Genomic DNA, 23,430 nt, shown 5'->3' with positions numbered 1-23,430 from the left:
ACCTGTTAGGGGTAAGGGGAAGAAGAGAAAGACTTCTGAGGATCTCCAAGGATTTCCCCTGCTCCGCCAGCAGTTTCTTGATTATGTTAATGAAGTAAGGATCATTGCCCCTGTTTGCTATCCTACCTGAGTATCCTGTCTGTATATTCTGTTTCTTTGAGGATCACCTGGTCCTGATCTTACCTTTTCCCTTTTTGCAGAAACTTGCTGAAGTAGAAACCTACCTAGGCCATGTCGAGGATCAGGAAAGCCAAATCGCCGACCATCAACAAATGGGCGTGTTGAAGGATCTTAAGATAGCTGATCTTGAGAAGGAGCTCCGGGCTACAAAGGATGAGGCTGCTCAAATGTTGATCAACATGGATGGCGAAAAGCAGGAGATCACCCAGGATGCCAAGGTTTCTGCCGCAATTGCTATGTATAAGATACAATTGCAGATGGCTGCGGAGGCTCAGGATCCTGCCTTCGACAAGAGCTCATGGGATGTGGAGGGTTGGAAGGCAAGGCTGGCGGAATTGGAGGATGATGATGAAGCTGAGGATATCCCTATGCTTGAAGGTGGTGATGCTGGCATGGATCAGGGTGGAGAAGCTAGTGGTGATGGAGCAGCGAAGGTTTAAGCTGCTGGATTGGGTGATGATGGATATTTCGAGACTAGGCCGGAGCCCAATTTTTTAGGTTTGGTAGTGGTTTTCATGGTTGTTGATGCTTGAAACAATTGATGGTTTGTACTTAAACAATAGTTTTTAGGGTTAAGGATACTGGATCCTTTGGATAATAGGTAGGATCGCAAATGGTGGAGGGATCCTCTGTTTGGGGGACGAAGCCTTTGTGATCCTGCCGCCTTTAATTTCCTGCACCTGCTAAGACCGCATAGACGATGGACACCCTTTGCCAACCCATGTGGACGGGCCACGTTTTGCTGGTAGAAATGTGCTTTGGCAATTTTGACAACTTTTTGAAAGGGTTTAAGATCCTTTTGTTAATAATATAACTTTAATTTATCTGGCTTACCTCGTGTTGTTATCCTTTATTTATCCTCTTTATTTTCCAGTTGTTTTAGAAATATATTTGTTAGAGTAACAACAGTTGAGCAAACCATGTCTAATAAATTTAGGATATGATCCTAGATCAAATATCCTGACACTGAAAATTTTTGAAGCAATCAATTTCAAGGATCATAGGTTTAGTTGTCAAAGTGTAAGGGTTGTTTAGTATAATCAAAATAGTCAAGGATCATACCTGAGGATCCAAGTTAGGATCCTAACCTTTAATCAAGATAACCAAAAGTGAAATTTTAACGGATAATAAGGATGAAGGATCCTTATTTGTTTAACTTCGAGAACCTGAAAAACAGAACATAACTTGGGACTAAGCCAATGTAAAAGATAAATTAATAACTGGGGACATGCCTAAAGGATAACTGGGGATGATCCCAATGGATCACTGGGGACAAGCCCAAAGGATAACTGGGGACAAGCCCAAAGGATAACTGGGGACAAGCCCAAAGGATCGTATGTAAACTGGAGTATGGCCCTTACTGGCGACTATCCAAACTTAGTGACATGAAAATGTCAAAACCTTAGCTAACGTGAAAACGTTAGAAACCTTAGGAACGGATGTATGGTACGTCTACCATTATACGTAGGATCCTGGGTATAGCCAGTACGATGAGGTTGTCAGCCCCGGAAGTGGGTACTGGTCCCAAAGACGTGAACTATATCAGGATCATCGTGCGCTGCTGGCGGAAACTGGGGATAATCCCAAGGATAACTGGGGTTGAACCCAAGGATCTGCGTTGCTTTTGAAGATCTTTGACGATATGCTGTAGATACCTGAACTATCACAACTCAAATGGTTCGTGAGAAGAGGATGAAGGATACAAGATCCTTATCCTTTGGTAAAAAGTAAGGGAATGTAATAGTTTTAAGATAAGGACATTACCAGAGTAAGGATCACTGACATCACCGGGATCCTTCGAGGATACTTCAATGTAAGGATCAGATGCTTGAAGGATCATGTTCACATAAAGTACTTCTTTAAGTGAACAGCATTCCAGGCTCTTGGTAGCAAATTTCCTTCCATGGTTAGCAATCTGTATGCCCCCTTTCCTGCTTCAGCTTCAATCAAGTAAGGACCTTCCCACTTTGGTGCTAACTTCCCGTCAGCAGGATTGAAAGTGTTTTGGAATGCTTTTCTCAACACCATATCTCCGACTTGGAACTTCCTTATCCTAACATTTTTGTTGTAAGCACCAGCCATTCTTTGTTGGTAGCTTGCCATCCTTATCCTAGCCAGATCCCTGATTTCCTCAATAGTATCCAAATCCTGAGCCAGGATTGTAACATTCTCTTCAGGATCACGAGCACTTGTTCTAGCAGTTGGGATCACCATCTCTGTTGGGATCACTGCTTCTGCCCCAAATACCAAAGAGAAAGGTGTTTGACCAGTGGCATTCTTGGAATTGTCCTATCAGCCCATAGCACATAAGGTAACTCCTCTGCCCATTTCCCCTTCTTAGATCCTAGCTTCTTCTTCAGATTGTTGATGATGATCTTGTTGGATGATTCTGCTTGACCATTGGCTTGTGGATGAACTGGTGTTGATGTTATCATCTTAATTCCCCAACTGTCACAAAAGTTAGTGGTTCTGCTTCCAATGAATTGGGAACCATTATCACATACAATTTCAGAGGGAATGCCAAATCTAGTTATAATGTTTCTTTTGATAAAGGATATAACTTCCTTTTCTCTAACTTGAGCAAAAGCTTCAGCTTCTATCCACTTAGAGAAGTAGTCAGTCATGGCAAGCATAAATACTTTTCCACCAGGTGCTTTAGGGAGCTTGCCAACTATATCTATCCCCCATCTCATGAATGGCCAAGAGGATGGTATAGGATGTAGCAGTTCGGCTGGCTGGTGGAGGATATTGCTGTGTCTTTGACAAGGATCGCACTTTTTAGCATATTCTATATCTCCTTCATGGAAGTCTCTCAACACTTCTTCAATTTCAGGATCCTCGATACATCTTAAATATGGTCCTGCAAGAGATCGCTTATATAATACATTTTTCAAAATTGTGAATTGAGATACCTTAATCCTGAAAGCTCTAGGATTTTCTCCCATCGGAATCTCCCCGTATTGCAAGTATCTCATGGTTGGTGAGATCCATGATCCTGAATAAGATTGAGCTTCTTCACTAGGGATCATTGCAGTATCCTCTTCTATTTCCATGGCCACCTGATTTTCAATAGCAGGAGCCAGGATATGGATGATAGGGATACTTATATCTTCTGGAATCTTCAAGGATGATCCTAGGTTGGCCAATGCATCAGCTTCTGTGTTCTCCTCCCTTGGTACATGTGTTAAGCTGAAAGAGACAAAAGAGAGTGCCAATTCCTTGACTATCTCTAAATATTTGGTTAGGTTTCTCCTTTAACAGCATAGGATCCATTAAAGTGATTGGTGATCAATAATGAATCCACATATACTTTAAGATATTTCACCCCCATATCCTTAGCAATTTGCAAGCCAGCAATTAAGGCTTCATATTCAGCCTCATTGTTAGTTGCTTGGAACTCACAGGCTATGGAGTGGGGTATTATGTCCCCCTGTGGCGATTTTAGTAGTATCCCGAGCCCTGTGCCCTTGACATTTGAGGATCCATCAGTGTGTAGTATCCAAGGATCCTTGGTCTCATCCAGCTGCTGAACTTCCAATTCTGCTTCCTTTTGTAGATCACTACTGAAATCAGTCACAAAGTCAGCTAGTGCTTGGGATTTGATGGCTGTTCTAGGCTCGTATCTTATATCATGGGCACTAAGCTTTACTGCCCACTTAGCCATTCTTCCGGACATCTCTGGTTTCCTGAGGACATTCTTAATTGGAAAATTAGTTCTAACAACAATAGTATGGGTCTCAAAATAATGCCTTAACTTAGTTGATGCCATGATTAATGCAAGAATAAGTTTTTCGAGGTGTGAGTACCTGGATTCGGCATCAAGTAAACTCTTACTTACATAGTAGATAGGATATTGTGTACCTTCGTGATCCTTAACAAGGACAGCACTTACAGCGGTTGAGGATACCGCCAGATATAAGGATAACACATCTCCTTTTTCGGGTTTTGTTAATGCTGGTGCTGAGGACATATATTCTTTAAGGGCTTGTAAAGCATTCTCATGTTTCTCAGTCCATTCAAATTTCTTGTTCTTCCTTAGGATATCGTAGAATTCTTTACATTTTTCTGAGGATTTTGATATGAACCTGTTCAGAGCTGCTATCCTGCCAGTTAGCCTTTGCACATCCTTAGCATTGGCAGGGGACTTGATGTTCACTAGTGCTTTAATTTGCTCCGGACTTGCTTCAATGCCCCTCTGAGTTACCATATATCCTAGGAATTTACCTGCCTTAACACCGAAGTGGCATTTTGAAGGATTAAGCTTCATGTTATAATTATCAAGGATATCAAATGCTTCTTCCAAATCCCTTAGGTGATCCTCAGCTTTCTTTGATTTGACTACCATATCATCTATGTATACTTCCATAGTTTGTCCAATTTGATCTTTGAACATCATATTCACCAGCCTTTGATATGTTGCACCTGCATTTCTTAATCCAAAAGGCATGGCAATATAACAATACAAACCGGTTGGGGTCATAAAGGCTGTATCCTCTTGGTCAGATGGTTCCATCTGAATTTGTTGGAATCCAGATGATGCATCCATAAAGGTCAACAGTTCATGCCCCGCTGTTGCATCCACCATGGAGTCAATGTGGGGTAATGGGAAAGGATCCTTGGGACATGCCTTATTCAGATCAGTGAAATCGACACATACCCTCCACTTTCCGTTTTTCTTTTGGACAACGACCACATTGGCTAACCATTTTGGATATTTTACCTCTCTGATCATACCTGCTCGAAGTAGTCTCTCTACTTCTTCTTGGATAATGGCATTCCTTTCTGGTGCAAACTTCCTCCTTTTTTGATGGATTGGTTTGATAGACCTGTCAATGCCAAGTTTATGAGTTATGATATCCTTAGATATACCTGTCATATCTTCGTGCTTCCATGCAAAGGTAGACTTTCTTCTTTTGAGGAAGGATATCATGTCTTCTTTCATCTTGCCAAGGATCCCTGATCCGATATAGATTTTTGATTCAGGATCACTAGGATCCAAGAGGATTTCGTCCACATCTTGTTCCCTTGCCTCCAAGACATTCCTCGGAGGATACTGTAATTGCTATTGCTCCCTTGGCTTCGAAGTTGGCTTCATGGATGAGGTATAACAATCCTTAGCCTCCTGCTGATCACTGTCGATCTTAATTATCCCCCATGGGCTAGGGAGTTTCACACATTGATGATAGGTGGATGGGACTGCTTTCATATCATGTATCCAGGGCCTGCCAAGGATAACATTGCAACAAGATAAACAGTCAATAACACAAAATTTTTGATAATTATGTAATCCTTCCACGTAGATTGGGAGTTTGATGTCCCCCAGAGTTTTCTTCGTTTCTCCACTGAATCCTACAAGCACGGAGGATCTTGGTGTGATGTCTGATTCTGGGATACCCATTTTCTTCAGAACATCAAGCTGGATAATGTTCACTGAGCTTCCTCCGTCGATAAGGATCCTGCGGACAAAATGGTTAGAGATAAAGAGAGTAATAACTAAACTATCATGATGAGGATCCTGGATGTTAATGCGATCATCCTCATCAAACGTTATCGTCTTTCCTTCTGAGACACTTGATGTTCGAATAGGTCTCTCTCCATTATCCATTTTTGCTTCCTTTCATGCCTTTTGGCCGCCGAGAAGGACGTACCACAGATGTCTAACCCTCCGGAAATAAAGTTGATCACTTGTGCATTCGCCGGAGGGGCTGGAGCTTTTTCAGGGATCCTTTCAGGATCCTGAGTCCTTTGCTTTTTTCTTCCCAACAATTCTTTTAGATGCCCCTTGCTTAACAGATATCCAATTTCTTTTCTTAAAGCTATGCATTCTTCAGTTAGATGCCCGAAATCCTCATGGTATGCACACCATTTTGACTTGTCTTTAGTCCCGGATGGTTTATCATTCTTCCTGGGCCACCTAGCTTTTTCTCCTAGATTCTGCATTGCAAGGATTAGTTCATGATTATCAACGGAAAAACAATATTCCGAGATTGGAGGATAATCTTCATCATCCTCTTCTTGGTCAACAGCATGCACATTCTCGTTGTCATTTCTACGGTAGGATTTGAATTTATTGTTCTTGAAAGAGGAGCCTTGCTTCTCCTGTTTTGAGGATCCTACTTGTCTGTCCTGGATCCTCTTGTCATCCTCTAGCCGGATGAACCTGAGTGCCCGAGTTCTTACTTCATCTAGATTCCTGCATGGTGTCATAACAAGATCATCATAGAATAATGAATCCTTAAGCAGCCCCACTTTGAAGGCTTCAACAGCCGTAGCCATATCCAAGTTGGGAATGTCCAAGGATTCTTTACTAAATTTAGTTATATAATCCCTTAATGATTCATTATGACTTTGAGTTACCCTATATAAATCACTAGTTAATCTTTCAAACTTTCTACTACAAGAGAATTGGTTATTGAATAAATTAACTAAATTAGCAAATGAAGTAATAGAGTAAGGGGGAAGACTTAGCAGCCATTTAAGAGCTGATCCAGTAAGAGTGGATCCAAATCCTTTACATAGGCATGCTTCCTTTAACTTTTCCGGGATTGGATTGATTTCCATCCTCTCCCTATATTGTGCTATGTGCTCCTCAGGATCCGTTGTACCATCATACAGCTTCATAGTAGGGATATGGAACCTTTTGGGTACCTCTGCATCACAGATTGGTGGTGCAAAGCGAGATACCTTATGGCTTCCATCTGCAATCTCTGGGATAGGCTTGACTACCCCTGGGACACTTGAGATCATATCTTTTAGCTTCTGCAACTCCCTGGCCATAGCATGATTGATACCTGTATCCTGCATGAATCCATGGTTAGTGGTAAGATAGTTATTTAAAGTGCTACCTCCCATTGGGTTTAAGTTAGGAACATTGGGTGTGAATCCATATTGCTGGGATTCTGGGATAACGGAGGGACCAGTGGAAGCAATGGTCTGCATTGGAATGAAGTCCCCTTGATGGACATCTAGACTTCCTGTTTGCAAACTTTTTAGGGATCCTGGCATCTGGAAGGATCCTGGTATCTGGGATGATCCTGGAATGAAGGAGGATCCTTGAACCTGGGATGATCCTGGGACAAAGGAGGATCCTTGACCCTGGGATGATCCTGGAACAAAGTAGGATCCTTGAAACTGCTGTGCTCCCGGATAGGCTCCTGAATTCATGAAGGATCCCATATGCTGGGGATAGGATCCTGCCGGCTGAAAGTGTGAGCCTGATGCCTGAGTCATTGCTGCCGATCCGAGGTGCAAACCTCTTGATTCTCCCATAATTTGCATGTCTGGGACTCCCGATGGCTGAGAAGTGATCATTGGAGTATCAAAGCTCAAGGATTTGGGCATCAGTGGGGAATGATCCTCTGCCGCTTTCTTTTGTCTTTTGAGATCTCCAATTTCCCTGAGGATCCTTTCATTAGTTTCATCCTGCCGCTGCATACGATCCTTCATCTGCAAAATCAAAGTAAATACGTCACTAGTACTGGGAGTATAAGAATTCATAGCAGAAGAAGATGGAGGTTTAGAGTTAGTAGGAGTTGGTCTCTTCTCAGCATTCTTCTGGGATCCTGCCGGTGGAGGAGGCAGAGTGTTCTGAGACGAGGTGACTGCAGACATCGCCGTGGACGTGTTTTTCAATGATGAAGCCATGTCATTCTTTGAAATGATTTCGAACAAAAGGTTTTCTTATGAATGAAGCACCAATTGCCCCACGGTGGGCGCCAAACTGTTTTGGTCAAAAATCACACAAGGATAATGCAACCAAACTATATGTAAACGGGGTATGATGCTTGGTTTATTGAAAAAGTAAAGGATCACTTCAGTATGAAAGATGCAAAGACACAATGATTTATACGAGGAAAAAGCCCTTGATCAATGAATGATCTCCGGCATAAAAAACCTCGGGTGATGGCAACTACCGATCACGAACTTCAATATATCAAAATATGGTTACAACTTCGGATGATAATGAGCTGAGTACAAGGATCACTATCGTAATGTGTGTCTAAGCGTGTGAGAATTGTGTTGTGTCTTCTTCCGAATTGGGAAGAGTGTTATATATACAAGTGTAGGTGACCTATTTTAGGTAAAAAGACTAATAATCAGCTCATTACCCCTTTGGAAATAAAAGTAAATCTAGCCTAAATTATTGCCCTTAAATCATGCCAAGTTTCCATATCCTTTACAACGTCCATCTCCGATTAAGCACATGCTATAGTTGTAAAGACGCGTCCCTTGATAGTGATGCTAAGAGTGGATCCTGCTAGATGTTCCTGCAAAATATCATTTAATTCAATGAAAGCAACTGTTAGCACGAGGATCCTATGATGGTCCGTGATCCTGATCCTGAAACTCTGCTGAGGATCACTATCTGCCAAAGAAATAAGGATCACTGGTTAGGATCACATGTAAGGATCATGTATTATAAAAATCCAGCCCTAACATTAGTCTTTTTGTTAATAAATAAAATCTTAATCTTTTGTCGCTTATCTTGTGTTATTATCCTTTTGGTTCCTTTAACTCTCAATTGTTTTGATGTACACTTATTAAATAAGCAATTTTGAATAAGTCAGATTGAAAACATTTAGGATATGATCCATGATCCAATATCCTATAGTTGAAAAATCCAAAAAAGTAGTATATGTTTTAAGGATCATAAGTTTAGTTGTCAAATTTCGAGGGTTATTCAAATAAACAACGAATAGAATTAAAAATAGTTAAGGATCATACCTGAGGATCCAAGTTAGGATCCTAACCCTTAGTATCATAATCAGGACAATTACAAGACAAACCTTAGAGATAATTAAGGATCAAGGATCCCTAGTTGTTTAACTTCAAGGACCTGAAATAGAGCATAACTTGGGACTAAGCCGACATAAGACAAGAGTTAGCAACTGGGGACAAGCCCAAGGATAACTGGGGACAAGCCCAAGGATAACTGGGGACATGCCCAAGGATCGTATGTAAACTGGAGTATGGCCCTAACTGGCGACTATCCAAACTTAGTGATATGACAATGCCAAAACCTTAGCTAACGTGAAAACGTTAGAAACCTTAGGAACGGATGTATGGTACGTTACCATTATACGTAGGATCCTAGGTATAGCCAGTACAATGGAATTATCAGCCCCTAAAGCGAGTACTGGTCCCACTGCCTTGAACTATACCAGGATCATCATGCGCTACAGGCGGAACTGGGGTCAAGCCCAAATAACTGGGGTTAAACCCAAGGAACTGGATTGCTTTTGTAGATAATAAACACTTTGCTAAGGATACCTGAACTTTCAAAACTCAAAATCATGTGAGATAAGGATGAAGGACACATGATCCTTATCCTTATATGAGAAAATAAGGAAATGAAATAGTTCAAGATTAGGACGTTACTATAGTAAGGATCATTGATGCTTTAAGGATCCTTCTAGGATACCCCTAATGTAAGGATCATCTGTGCCATGAGGATCCTGCTCACATGAAATATTTCTTCAAATGGACAGCATTCCAAGCTCTTGGTAACAAATCACCTTCCATGGTCAGCAATCTATATGCCCCCTTTCCTGCTTCAGCTTCAATCAAATAAGGGCCTTCCCATTTTGGTGCCGATTTTCCATCAGCAGGATCGGTGGTATTCTGAAATGCTTTCCTTAATACCATATCACCAATCTGAAATTTCCTGATCCTAACATTTTTGTTGTAAGCACTAGCCATTCTTTGTTGATAACTGGCCATCCTTATCCTAGCCAGATCCCTGATTTCCTCAATAGTATCCAGGTCTTGAGCCAAGTTCTCATCATTTTCCTCAGGATCACGGGTACTTGTTCTAGCAGTTGGAACCACCATTTCTGTTGGGATCACTGATTCTGCCTCAAATACCAAAGAGAATGGTGTTTGACCAGTAGCATTATTAGGGGTTGTCCTATCAGCCCAAAGCACATAAGGTAATTCTTCTGCCCATTTCCCTTTCTTGGATCCAAGTTTCTTCTTCAAATTGTTGATGATGATCTTGTTAAATGATTCTGCTTGACCATTAACTTGTGGGTCGACTGGTGTTGATCTTATCATCTTAATCCCCCAGCTGTCACAAAAGTTAGTAGTTCTGCCCCCAATAAATTGGGAACCATTATCACATATAATTTCAGAAGGAATACCAAATCTAGTTATAATATTTCTTTTAATGAAGGATATAACTTCCTTTTCTCTGACTTAGGCAAAAGCTTCAGCTTCTATCCACTTGGAGAAGTAATCAGTCATGGCTAGCATGAACACTTTTCCACCAGGTGCCTTAGGGAGCTTACCAACTATATCCATGCCCCATCTCATAAATGGCCAAGAGGAGGATATAGGATGTAGAAATTCAGCCGGCTGATGAAGGATATTGCTGTGTCTCTGACAAGGATCACACTTCTTAGCATATTCCACAGCATCCCTTTTCATAGTTGGCCAGTAGTATCCTGTCCTTAGGATCCTTGAGAACAATGCCCTGCCCCCAGCGTGGTTTCCACAATCTCCTTCATGGAAGTCTTTTAAAACTTCTTGTACTTCAGGATCCTCAATGCATCTTAAATATGGTCCTGCAAGAGATCGCTTATACAACATATTATTTAAGATTGTGAATTGAGATACCTTAATTTTAAAAGCCCTAGGATTTTCTCCCATAGGAATCTCTCCGTGTTGTAAGTATCTCATGATTGGTGAGATCCATGATCCTGATCCTGAATAAGATTGAGTATCCTCACTAGGGATAATTGCAGAATCCTCCCCTATTTCCATGGCTACACGATCCTCGATGGCAGGAGCCAAGATATGGATAATGGGGATACTTATATCCTCCGGGATCTTCAAGGATGATCCTAAGTTAGCCAATGCATCAGCTTCTGTGTTTTCTTCCCTTGGTACCTGTGTCAAACTAAAGGAAACAAAAGAGAGTGCCAACTCTTTGACTATCTCTAAATATTTGGTTAGCTTTTCACCTTTAACAGTATAGGATCCATTAAAGTGATTTGTAATTAATAATGAATCTACATGTACCTCAAGGTACCTGATCCCCATATGCTTAGCAATTTGCAAACCAGCAATTAAGGCTTCATACTCGGCCTCATTATTAGTGGTTTGGAACTCACAAGCTATAGAGTGGGGTATTATGTCCCCCTGTGGCGATTTTAGTAGTATACCAAGCCTTGTGCCTTTGACGTTTGAGGATCCATCAGTATAGAGTATCCAAGGATCCTTGGTCTCCTCTAGCTGCTGGACTTCTAACTCAGCTTCTTTTTGTAAATCACTACTGAAATCAGCCACAAAGTCGGCCAATGCTTGGGATTTGATGGCTGTCCTAGGCTCATATCTTATATCATAGGCACTAAGCTTCACTGCCCACTTAGCCATCCTTCCTGACATCTCTGGTTTCCTGAGGACATTCTTAATTGGAAAATTAGTTTTAACAACAATAACATGAGTTTCAAAATAATGTCTCAACTTAGTAGATGCCATAATTAATGCAAGAATAAGCTTTTCAAGGTGTGAATACCTGGATTCGGCATCAAGTAAACTCTTACTTACATAATAGACAGGATGTTGTGTACCTTCGTGATCCTTAACAAGGACCGCACTTACTGCTTTTGAGGATACTGCTAGATGCAAGGATAGCACATCGCCTTTTTCTGGTTTCATCAAGGCCGGGGCTGAGGACAGGTAATCTTTGAGAGCTCTTAGGGCATCTTCATGCTTCTCAGTCCACTCAAATTTCTTGTTCTTCCTTAGGATATCATAGAATTCTTTGCACTTCTCTGAGGATTTGGATATAAATCTGTTCAAAGCTGCTATCCTACCCGTTAACCTTTGGACATCCTTAGCATTGGCAGGAGATTTGATATTCACTAAGGCTTTGATCTGTTCCGGGCTAGCTTCAATGCCTCTCTTGGTCACCATGTATCCTAAGAATTTACCTGCTTTAACACCAAAGTGACGCTTTGAAGGATTAAGTTTCATGTTATATCTGTCAAGGATATCGAATGCTTCCTCCAAGTCCCTTAGGTGATCCTCAGCTTTTATGGACATTACCACCATATCGTCTATGTAAACCTCCATAGTTTGTCCAATCTGATCCTTGAACATCATATTCACCAGCCTTTGATATGTTTCACCTGCATTCCTTAATCCAAACGGCATGGCAATATAACAATATATACCGGTTGGAGTCATAAAAGCCGTATCCTCTTGATCAGATGGTTCCATCTGAATTTGTTGAAATCTAGATGAAGCATCCATAAAAGTCAACAGTTCATGACCCGCCGTTGCATCCACCATGGAGTCAATATGGGGTAATGGGAAAGGATCCTTGGGACATGCCTTATTTAAATCTGTGAAATCGACACATACCCTCCACTTTCCATTTTTCTTTTGAACAACAACCACATTGGCCAACCATCTTGGATACTTGACCTCTCTAATCATACCTGCCCAGAGCAATTTCTCTACCTCTTCCTGGATAATGGCATTTCCTTCCGGTGCAAACTTCCTCCTTTTTTGATGGATTGGTTTGAATGACCTGTCAATGCCAAGTTTATGAGTGATAATATCCTTAGATATACCTGTCATATCCTCATGCTTCCATGCAAAGGTAGTTTTCCTCCTTTTGAGGAAGGATACGAGGTCTTCTTTCATTTTGTCAAGGATCCCTGATCCGATATAGATTTTGGATTCAGGATCATCAGGATCCATGAGGATTTCTACCACATCCTGCTCTCTTGCCTCCAAGACATCCCTTGGAGGATACTTTGATTGCTGTTGCTCCCTTGACTTCGAGGCTGGTTTCATCGATGAAGTGTAGCAGTTCTTAGCCTCCTGCTGATCACTGTCAATCTTGACTATTCCCCAAGGACTAGGGAGCTTCACACATTGATGGTAGGTAGATGGGACTGCCTTCATATCGTGTATCCAGGGCCTGCCAAGGATAACATTACAACAAGATAAACAGTCAATAACACAAAATTTTTGATAAGAATGTAGGCCTTCTATGTATATTGGGAGTTTAATGTCCCCCAGGGTATTCTTAGTTTCGCCACTAAATCCCACGAGCACGGAGGATCTTGGTATGATATCTGATTCAGGGATACCCATTTTCTTTAGAACATCAAGCTGGATAATGTTCACTGAGCTTCCTCCGTCAATAAGGATCCTGCGGACAAAATGGTTAGAAATGAAAAGAGTAATAACTAAACCATCATGATGAGGATCCTGGATATCAACACGATCATCCTCATCAAAGGTTATGACTTTTCCTTCAGAGACACTTGATGTTCGAACAGGTCTTTCTCCATTATCCATTTTAGTTTCCTTTGCATGCCTTTTAGCTGCTGAGAAGGATGTACCACAGATGTCTGATCCTCCAAAAATAAAGTTTATTACTTGTGCATCTGCTGGAGGGGCCGGAGCTTTCTCAGGGATCCTTTCAGGATCCTAAGTCCTTGACTTTTTTCTACCCAACAATTCTTTTAGATGCCCCTTGCTCAACAAGTATCCAATTTCCTTTCTCAATGCAATGCATTCTTCTGTTAGATGCCCAAAATCTTCATGGTATGCACACCACTTTGATTTATCTTTGGTTGCAACTGGTCTGTCATTTTTTCGAGGCCATCTGGCTTTATCACCTAGGTTCTGCATCGCAAGGATTAGTTCATTGGTATCAACGGAAAAACAATATTCAGAAATTGGAGGATAATCCTCATCATCCTCTTCTTGATCAACAGCATGCACGTTCTAGTTATCAGATCTGTTATAGGATCTGAACTTGTTATTCTTGAACGAGGATCCTTGTTTCTCTTGCTTTGAGGATCCTGCTAATCTCTCCTGGATCCTCTTGTCATCCTCTAGCCGGATGAACCTGAGTGCCCGGGTTCTTACCTCATCTAAGTTCCTGCAAGGTGTCATAACAAGATCATCATAGAACAATGAATCCCTAAGCAATCCCATTTTGAAGGCCTCAACAGCCGTGGCTATATCCAAGTTGGGAATGTCTAAGGATTCTTTACTAAATTTGGTAATGTAATCCCTTAATGATTCATTATGACCCTGGGTTATCCTATATAGATCACTAGTTAATCGTTCAAATTTTCTACTACAAGAAAACTTATTATTGAATAAGTTAACTAGATTAGCAAATGAGGTAATAGAGTAAGGGGGAAGACTTAGCAGCCATTTGAGAGCTGATCCAGTAAGAGTGGATCCGAATCCCTTGCATAGGCATGCTTCGTTTAACCTTTCTGGAATTGGATTGATCTCCATCCTCTCCCTGTATTGTGCTATGTGTTCCTCAGGATCCGTCGAACCATCATACAGCTTCATGGTTGGCACATGGAACCTTTTGGGTATCTCAGTATCACAAATTGGTGGTGCAAAACGAGATATCTTATGGCTTCCATCTGCAATCTCCGGGATAGGTTTGACCACTCCTGGAACACTTGATATCATATCCTTTAACTTTTGCAATTCTCTGGCCATGGCATGGTTGATACCTGTATCCTGCATGAATCCATGGTTAGTTGTAAGAGAATTACTAAAAGTGTTACCTCCCATCGGGTTCAAATTAGGGACACCAAATGTGAACCCATATTGTTGAGACTCTGGAATGACCGAAGGGCCAGTAGAAGCAATGGTCTGCATCGGAATAAAATCTCCCTGATGGACATCTGAACTCCCTGTTTGCAAACTCCTCAAGGATCCTGGCATCTGGAAGGATCCCTGAAACTGGGACGATCCTGGAACAAAGGAGGATCCTTGAACCTGGGATGATCCTGGAACAAAGGAGGATCCTTGAACCTGGGATGATCCTGGAACAAAAGAGGATCCTTGAACCTGGGATGATCCTGGAACAAAGGAGGATCCTTGAACCTGGGATGATCCTGGAACAAAGGAGGATCCTTGAACCTGGGATGATCCTGGAACAAAGGAGGATCCTTAAACCTGGGATGATCCTGGAACAAAGGAAGATCCTTGAACCTGGGATGATCCTGGAACAAAGGAAGATCCTTGAACCTGGGATGATCCTGGAACAAAGGAAGATCCTTGATTCTGCTGCGCTCCTGAGTATCCTCCTGAATTCATGAAGGATCCCATATGCTGAGGATAGGATCCTGCTGGCTGGAAATATGAACCTGATGCCTGAGTCACTATTGCTGATCCGTAGTGCACTCCTTTTGGTCCACCCACATATTGAACATCTGGGACCACCGATGGCTGAGAAGTAATCACCGGAGTATCAAAATTCAAAGATCTGGGCACCAGTGGAGAATGATCCTCTGCTGCTTTCTTTTGTTTCTTGAGATCTCCGATTTCTTTGAGAATCTTTTCATGGGTCTTATCATGTTGCTGTATATGATCCTTCATCTGCAAAATTAAAGTAAACATGTCACTAGTAGTGGGAGTGTAAGAAGCAGAAGAAGTTGGAGGTTTGGAGAAAATGGGAGTTGGTTTCTTCTCAGCATTTTTCTGAGATCCAGCAGGTGGTGGAGGCAAAGGTGGAATGCCCTGAGACGAATTGACCGCATACATTGCAGTAGAGGTATTCTTCAATGATGAAGCCATGTACTTGTATGCCATGAACCGGAATGATCACCAACAGAAAAACTTCTTAGGAATGAAGCACCAATTACCCCACGGTGGGCGCCAAACTGTTTTGGTCAAAAATCACACAAGGATAATGCAACCAAACTCTCTGTTACGGGGAATGATGCTTGAAATGAAGAACAATGATAAGGATCACTTCGATGTAAATTGCAGAAACAACACAAGGATTTATACGAGGAAAAAGCCCTTGATCATTGAATGATCTCCGGCATAAAAAACCTCGGGTGATGGAAACTACCAATCACCAAGCTCAAATAAATCAATAAATGTTTACAACTTCGGATAGTGACGAGCTAGGTACAAAGATCACTATGGTTAATTGTGTAAAAGTGTGTGAAAACTATTAAGTGTTTGCTGAAAGCTTCGAGAGTGCAGTTGTACAAGAGTGTATGTAGCTGAAAATGGCTAAGTGTTCTAAAAATAGCTCGTCACCCCTTTAAAAATAAAAGCTAACTAAGCTAACAAACTGTCCGACTTTTGTGCCATGCTCCCACGTTCTCCACAACGTCCATTTCCATTCAAACGTGTGCGAAATACCTGTGGAATATTCCATAGTACCGTTGCCAAGATTAAGTCAAGCTTATTACTCCTGCAAAATAATACGAAACATAAACAAACAATCGTTAGTATGAGGATCCTTAGGGTGATCCATGATCCTGATCCTGAAGGTCTTCTGAGGATCACTATCTGTCACAGAAGTAAGGATCACTATTAGGATAACAAGTAAGGATCACTAATTGTTAGAAAATCCTCCCCTAACAGATACTTCTTGAGAATCCTTGGTGATTGCTTGGAATGATCTTATCGCAGGATCAAGACTCCAGAAGGCGGTTATCCTTTCCTTCGTTGCAGGTGATGGAATGAGGTAAGAGACGGAAATCGCTGCAAACAACAAAGAAGAAATCAGTTATCCTTATAGGACCGGGTTATCCTATGATCCTTCTTTAAGGATCCTTTATCCTACCATGGGTGGCCCATTCTCTAGGAAGATCCTTCCCATTTGGGATGGAATCCCTCCTGACAAAGTAGAATCGCTTCTTCCAATTGGTATCATTTTCGGTGGTTTTCAGAATTGGATGAGGTTCACCAGGCTTGTGTTTGAATAAAAATCGATGTGAACCATGGCTCACAAGTTTGTACAGTTCAGTAAGTTCGGACATCCCTAGTTCTATGCCCTCTTGCTCTATGATCCTTTCGAAGGTGTGTAGAACCCTCCAAATCATAGGCATTGCCTGGACATAGGAGATGCCAGTAAGAGAGAAGAAAGACTGGGTAAAGGCAGGAAAAGGATAGGTGTATCCTATCATAAATGGGGTGACTGGAAAGGTAACCCAGGTTTCGGAAACAAAGTCGCTCAGGGTTGTGCGATCAAAGTGTTTGAAAACAGAGTCCGCCGGAAAGCAATGGTGAATCCTATCGATTTCAGGATCGGTAAAGCAGCATCGTTCCTTCGGGGAGTCCTTGATGATCCCCTGGCCTTGCAATGAATCTTCTTTATGATGATCCTTAGCAGGGGATGATCGTAGCTTCATTGTGATTACGAGAAAAGAAGGAACAGAGTAGGAATGAGAAGAGAAAGGGAGAGGAAGAAGTACCTGTTTGATCTTCGGATGTAGATTTAAAGGATGTAACGCACGAATTTAAATGCTCCTCAACCCTTATCTCTAACTTGAATTTATAATCATGATTTTGCAGGGATGTCATTTCAGGTGACGTAGGATCTGTAACGGATAGTTCTATCCTAACGGTTATATGTCCGTTAGTTTGTTACAGATAGGATCAAGAAAATACAACTCGGCAATTTTCATTTCACTCCTTATATTTTGGGGGCAATTGTTAGGGGAGGATTTTATAATCCTAAGGATCATGGATCCTCAAGTGCTGCCGGGATCAAGTATCCTTAATTCTGTTTGAATTAGTGATCCTCAGGGAGTATTGTAGGATCGGGATTTAGGATCATTATTGTTATCCTCACACTAAAGGTTGTCTATTTCGAATATAAAGTTGTTTTGCAGGAGCTGAAGCATGGACCAAGTCTTACCGAAGTTCCTGGAGCATATTCCCTTAATATTCCACACGTGCTAAACTCTCATGAACGTTATGGAGATCGTGGGAGGCTCGCATAATTGTTCGATTGTTTGTTAATGTAGTTATTTCTAATTTAAAATGGGGATAACAAGCTTGATTAGAACACTTTTGCTATATTCGGCATACACACACACACTCATAATTGCTCTCAGTTGGCTCTTGAACATTACTTGGCGATTCCATACACATTTTTGCACATTACACATTAGTGATCCTTGTAACAAGCTTGTTATCATCCCGAGTTGTAATCTTTTATTGTTTAATCTTAGTTGGTGATCGGTAGTTTCCATCACCCGAGGTTTTTTATGCCGGAGATCAACTCTTGATCAAGGGCTTTTTCCTCGTATAAATCCTTGTGTCATTTGTTCATTACATTTGATCGTTATCCTTAGCATTGTTCATTGATTAAAGCATCACACCTCACTACAAAAGATTTGGTTGCATTATCTTTGCTTGATTTTTGACCAAAATAGTAGGCCCCACTTTTGAAGGCGACGTTTCCCTCGGCTAAGTGGTTTGAGTCAGCAGGGATACAATCCCAAGTAGCCGGGTTAATGTATTAATAATAGTTTACATATGAGGGGATCAAGCTATTCGCACCCCCGCCATCCAATACCAGTGGGTATTGAAGGACGTCCTAGTAAGCTTGACCCAGGTCCTTGCAGGATCTATACACTAAAGAAAGCAAGAACCTTACTAAACCATTCCCTTAACCCCTGACCAGGTAGCCAACATATCTCTATATAGACCGTAGAGATATGAATGGTGAAAATCTTTAACTTTATATAGACAGTAAAGTAATGCCAAGACACCACAGACAAATGATAAAGAAGTTTCACCTTCAACATAAGAAACTAGTTATTAAAATCATTAATACAAAACCAAATAAAAACTGCGAAAAGATTAAAAATCAAAAGTATTACATTAATTGCTTGTCTTCACCAAGTGATGTAGGAGGCTTAGCCAAACATGGCCTTTGATTGACAAGAACTCTTACTATCAATCTTGGATCCCGAGACTACTACACACACTCTAAGGTGGATGATGGATGATGGTGGTGGATGTGGGTGTTGTAGTGGTGGTGGAGTGGTGGTGAAGTGGGAGAGAGGTGGTTTGCCAAGGGATGCCTTTGAAGTGAACCAAGCACCCCTATTCATAGCCTGCACAGAAGCCCGGACACGGCCCCGTGTCCACTGGACACGGCCCCGTGGCCATCCTCTTTCTCTTTCTTCATTAATTGCAATTGTATGTATTAGGCTCCACACGCCCTCGTGTTCGCTGGGCACGGCCCCGTGTGCAGAAGCGTATCAGTACTATCAAGATTTGCAAGATTCCGCGAATCTTAGCATTTACCATGGCCCGTGTTGAGCTGGGCACGCCCCCGTGCTGGGTATAGAGGCTTCTATAACTTTGTCTTTTCTGCAGACACCTGGCCACGCCCTCGTGTCTGCTGGGCACGGGGTCGTGGTCAGCCTTCTGTTTCTTGTTTTTGCTTGGGAAGATGGTGTCGAGGGGTCGGGCTTGCCACGTTTATTCCTTTTCTTTGTATTTATGTTAGTTTCTGCTGGATATTTGTTCCTTTTGTTCATTTAAGCTTATTTGGTCCTGAAAATACAAATGGAAGACAAAAACACACTTTTTCCAACATTAGTACTAAATAAGGGTTAGTTTTATGCCTCATTTGATGTAACTTATATGTTGCATTTTAAACACATCAAATACCCCCACACTTGAATCTTTGTTTGTCCTCAAGCAAAACTCTTTATTATGTAGCTTGCACACCCTAATGGAATGGGTAGAAGAGAAGTTTTGGGCTTGTCTTGAGTGTCGGGAATCCAAGATCTTTATTGGGTTTTATTTTTATACTATTTACAATCCTATTCGTTATGATTTATTTAAAACGTTTCATAAGAGAAATTACTTATTTTGGCATAACATGCCTCTTTAAAATTCCATTTATATACAAGTTCACATACCTCACTGAAGATCACTCAACACTCAGCCGAAGATGTATTTTTGTGAAATACTCGAGACCGGCATGGAACTTATTTCTACCATATGCTTGCCAAGCAGTCAATCCTCCTCCTTTTTAACTATAAACCTTTGTAAATATCAAGAGGACTTGGGGAAGGGTTAGGCTTGGGTTAAAGGTAGGTGGTTTTGGGTTAGTGGTTAGTAAAAAAGAGCTAAAAGCGTAAAAAGCGTCGGTCGTCGCAAAAGTTTTTGTTTTTGTGACTTTTATTCAAATTAAGCATTTTCAAACAAAGTTTCTTTGAGGAACTTGTTTGTTTATTGCAAGACTTCATTTTTTTGATAAAGAACGTTACAATAAAACCGAGCTTTTTACTAAAATAAAGGGTTTAAAAGAAAAAGGTTTTGGTGGGTAAAGGGTGTTTGTTTTGTGGGTTTAGAAACGAAAAGGTTTAGGCTCAAAGAGGTTAACTAGGGGGATTTTGGGTAGGTGATAAAAAAATGATAAATAATGGTGTTGAAAGAAAAATGGGTTAATTCTAATGCCTCCATCATTTACTTACTTGGGTTTAAATTGGTAAGGACCGGGAAAGTATCGTCGTGGCAAGTTCTAGAGTCGTAAGAACCAAGCGGCTATTCACACAAGAAACGAAATGTGAGCATTTAATTTAAAGATGAATACTTGTATGCTCAATAAAGGCTCAAAACTCACTTTTTGTGGGAATAGGTTTATAATGTGATCAAGTATATATAATCAAATTTTAACTAGATTTGTCATGTGGTTTCATAATTTTCTTATGTTGGTTCTTTTTATCACGACGCTATCGGCTGTAAATTTGTAAAAATATAACCTTTTTAGAACTTGTTTTTTCCCAAATTAAAACAAGACAAGTAAAAAAAAGGAAAAGTTTTTGCAAAAAAATTGGGGTGATTAGTGGTTCCAATAGAGTTTTATGTAAGGCTTGTTATCAGGACTTGCAAAATTCAAGGTTTTAGCATCCCCCCACACTTAAATTACACATTGTCCTCAATGTGTCCCAAAAATAAGTTTTTAGGTTGATTGAATGTGTAAAAAGGTGTTTAAAAACAAAATTTTATGTTACTAGGTGTCTGGACATGGGCCCGTGTTGGTCCGGGCACGGCCCCGTGTTCAGATTGCCAGTATCATATTTAACAGAAGGCTGGACACGGGGGCGTGTTCAGCGAACACGGCCCCGTGTCCAATTACCTGAACTGGGCGTTTTCTGTAGAACCTTGGGCACGGGGGCGTGTTGGGTTGAGCACGGCCTCGTGCTGAACTTGCTGTATTGAAGAAAAATTGTCGGGAGGCTCTGTTTTTGTGCATGGGGTGTGGGTTCAAGTTTCCTATAGTAACCTCCACCATTTCGAGTGTGTTTTATTCTTGAAAATTAAAACTAAACTAGAAAACATAAAAGTTAATCTAAACTAAAGCTAGGGATAGTTCCGCGGAATGCCTCCGTGGTGCGCCACGTTTATAAGCGTCCTTGGCTAGACCCAAAGTCAGTCATATGTTACCCAAGTGGGATGTTTTGCATCCCATGTTGCACCGTCGGAGAGCATCATCCAAGCTTGAGTCTATGACTTCCAAGTAATTGACTGGGTCGTCGTCCTCTACTCTTTTCCCAACCCCGAATTCCATCTCTTTGTCCCCGACCCTTAATGTTAACTTTCCACCACTCATATCCACCATTGCGTGAGCGCTGGCTAGGAATGGTCTTCCTAGAATGAGTGGTACTTCGGTGTCTTCCTCCATATCGAGTATGACAAAGTCGGCCAGGAAGACAAATTCTCCGACTTTTACCAATAGATTTTCGGTGACACCTTGTGGATATTTTATAGATCGATCGGCGAGTTATATGCTCATTTTTGTAGGGCTTGTCTTACCTAGTCCGAGTCGGTCATACATTGATGCGAGCATGAGATTGATGCTAGCCCCAAGGTCGGCTAGCGCATTCCGTATGGGTGATCCCCCAATGGAACAAGGGATGGTGAAGCTTCCGGGGTCGATTTTCTTTTGTGGGAGTTTATTGAGTAGTACGGCGGAGCACTCTTCACTTAAATTAACCAATTGCAATGTTTCAATTTTCCTTTTGCGGGTGATAAAGTCTCTCATAAATTTTGAATATTTAGGCATTTGAGTGTGGACCTCCACGAATGGAAGATTGATGTGCAATTGTTTTAGTAGGTTTACGAATTTCATGAATTGCTCATCGGTCTTTTGGCGAAGTAACTAACCGGGGTAGGGCACCGGGGGTTTTTTGGTAGGTTGGTGAATTGGCGGAGGGGTTGTTTCTTTTTGAGGCGTTGATGAGTTCGTGGTTTGCATGGGTGAGCTTTTCTCGGATGGAGGTAGCGGAGCCTCCTCGGGACCTCGGGTACAGTTTCTCAACGTTATGAGATGTACTTGCGCCTTTGGATTTGTCTCGGTGTTGCTGGGTAATGCGCCTTGTGGTCTCTCGGAGAAGTTTTGAGCTAGTTGATTTAGTTTTTTTTCAATGTTTTGAATGCTAGCTCGTTGATTTCTAAAACTTGACTCCATTTGTTGGAATCGATCCGAGTTTTTCTTTTCGGTGTTGGAGATGAGGCGTGAGATTGTATCTTCAAGCCTCTCTAGTCCACTTGGTTGTTGTTGAGAGAAATTTTGTGACTCATTTCTTGGTTGTTGAAAGTTTGTTCATTGGTTTTGGTTTTGTTGATTACTACTATTACCAGGTTCTCTCCAACCAAGGTTAGGGTGGTTACGCCATCCTTGGTTGTAGGTACCCGTTTCGGTTTGATTATCCAATTCTTTCATACAACTCCAATTTTCATGTGGCCCACCACACCCTTCGCAAGACATAACCGAGGCTGTTTTTGTCATTTCTATTTTTTTTTATTTTTGAAGAGAGGGCCTCGATTTGGGCTTGTAAAGAAGTGCTTTCATCAACCTTATGGGTACCCGGGGCAATAGATTTTGCGCCTCGGGGAGTGTGACACTGAAAATTGTTTTGAGCAATTTCCTCAATTTGATTATAAATTTCATTTGGGCGACGATTACCTAGAAGTCCCCCGGAGCTAGAATCAAGTGTTTGTCTAGTGTGTGGCAACAACTCATTGTAGCAGGTGGATACTTGTTGCCATACCGCAAGACCATGATGAGGGCACTTTCTTAGTAGCTCCTTGAACCTTTCCCAAGTTTCATATAAGGATTCCCCATCCTCTTGTGAGTATGTATTAATTTTAGTCACTAATTTAGCCGTTTTAGAAGGAGGGAAATACTTATATAAAAACTTTTGGGCTAGTTCATCCCAAGTGTTTACCGAACCACTTGGGAGGGTGTTAAGCCAAGCCTTAGCTCGGTCTTTTAGTGAAAACGTGAACATTCGGAGGTGGATGGCGTCGTTTGATGCCCCATTGATTCGAAAGTATCACATATTTCCAAGAAGTTGGTAATATGTAAGTGGGGAACTTCGTCCGCAAGCCTGTGGAAAGTTGCGGAGTTTTGGAGCATTTGAATCAAATGCGGCCGAAGTTCGACGTTGTTGGCATCGACATTCGGTGCATATTAGATAGCGGCGC

General features: G+C 41.4%; 1 non-coding gene across 1 annotated transcript; it reads left to right on the top strand.

The window, feature by feature from the left end:
* The first annotated feature begins 22,998 nt into the window (after positions 1 to 22,998).
* On the top strand, positions 22,999 to 23,105 carry LOC118482847. The gene has a single exon (XR_004869023.1). It is a non-coding gene; the product is annotated as a small nucleolar RNA R71 (small nucleolar RNA).
* Positions 23,106 to 23,430: the final 325 nt, after the last annotated feature.

The sequence above is a fragment of the Helianthus annuus genome, chromosome 1 (assembly GCF_002127325.2).
Source record: "Helianthus annuus cultivar XRQ/B chromosome 1, HanXRQr2.0-SUNRISE, whole genome shotgun sequence".
Lineage (NCBI taxonomy): Eukaryota > Viridiplantae > Streptophyta > Magnoliopsida > Asterales > Asteraceae > Helianthus > Helianthus annuus.
Note: the sequence above shows the minus strand (reverse complement) of the source record. Positions and strands in the feature narration are given on the sequence as shown.